Source organism: Octodon degus, unplaced genomic scaffold (assembly GCF_000260255.1).
Source record: "Octodon degus isolate 3935 unplaced genomic scaffold, OctDeg1.0 scaffold00032, whole genome shotgun sequence".
Taxonomy (NCBI): domain Eukaryota; kingdom Metazoa; phylum Chordata; class Mammalia; order Rodentia; family Octodontidae; genus Octodon; species Octodon degus.
The window spans coordinates 17340603-17342162 of record NW_004524608.1 but is presented as its reverse complement, the minus strand read 5'-3'; positions in this window follow the sequence as shown (position 1 = coordinate 17342162).

Here is a 1560-nt window from a genome sequence, read left to right as displayed (position 1 = left end):
AAAAGGAAGCAATCCTCCCAAAATCATTCCTGGAGGCAAGTATTATACTGATACCAAAACTAGGGAAAGACGCAACTAAGAAAGAGAACTACAGGCCGATCTCCCTCATGAACATAGATGACAAAATCCTCAATAAAATCCTGGCAAATAAAATACAGCAAATCATCAAGAATATCATACACCAGGACCAGGTAGGATTCATCCCAAGGATGCAAGGATGGTTCAATATTAAAAATCTATAAAGGCAATGCACTATATCAATAGAGCAAAAATTTAAAACCACATGATCATCTCTACTGATGCAGAAAAAGCTCTTCACAAAGTCCAACACTCATTCGTGTTCAAAGCTCTACTGAAAATTGGAATACATGGCCTCTACTTCAATCTGGTAAAAGCCATTTATGAAAACACAATGGCTAACATAATCCTAAATGGGCAAGAACTGAAATCTTTTACTCTTAGAGCAGATACAAGACAAGGATATCCTCTCTCACTACTCCTATTCAATATAGTTCTGGAATCATTAGCTACAGCCATTAGACAAGAGAAAGAAATGAAAGAAATAAGAATAGATAACAAGAAGTTAAATAATCATTATTTGCAGACATGATACTTTACTTGGAAGACCCAAAAAACTCCATGAAGAAGCTACTGGTATTAATACACAAATACAGTAGCATAGCAGGTTATAAAGTCAATACCCAAAAGTCAATAGCATTCCTCTACACAGACAACAAACACACTGAGAGGGAAATTCGAGAAACAATACCTTTTACAATAACACCGAGGAAAATGAAATACCTTGGAATTAATCAAACTAAAGAAGTCAAAGATCTTTTCAAGGAAAATAACAGTACTCTGAAAACAGAGATTATAGAGGATTTCACAAAATGGCAATATGTTCCCTGCTCCTGGATAGGAGAACCAACATTACGAAGATGGCCATGTTCCCTCAATTGCTGTACAGATTTAATGCAATTCCTATCAGACTACCACCAACATACCTCACAGAGCTAGAGAAATCACTCCTAAAATTTATCTGGAACAAGAAAAGACCTAGAATAGCAAAGGCAATCTTGGACAATAAAAACAAGGCAGGAGGTATTACAATTCCTGACTTGAAATTATACTAGAAGGCTACTGTGACAAAATAAGCATGGTACTGGCAACAAAATAGACCTGAGAATCAATGGAATAGATTAGAAGATGATGAAGCCCCTAAGAATACACTCAGCCACCTTATCTTTGACAAAAGGGCCAAACATACTCACTGGAAGAAAGATAGCCTCTTTAACAAATAGTGCTCAAAAAACGAACTCTCTACATACTGAACACTAAAACTTGACCCATGTCTATCACCATGTACTAAACTAAGGTCAAAATGGATTAAAGATCTAAACATTAAAGCAGAGACACTAAATCTCCGGGAAGAGAAAGTAGGAGGAACTCTTGAAGACATAGGGGTAGGCAAAGACTTCATGAACAGAAATCAAATCCCATGGGAAACACTTGAAAGAATTAACAACTGGGACCTGCTCTTACTGAAAAGTTTTTTCACGT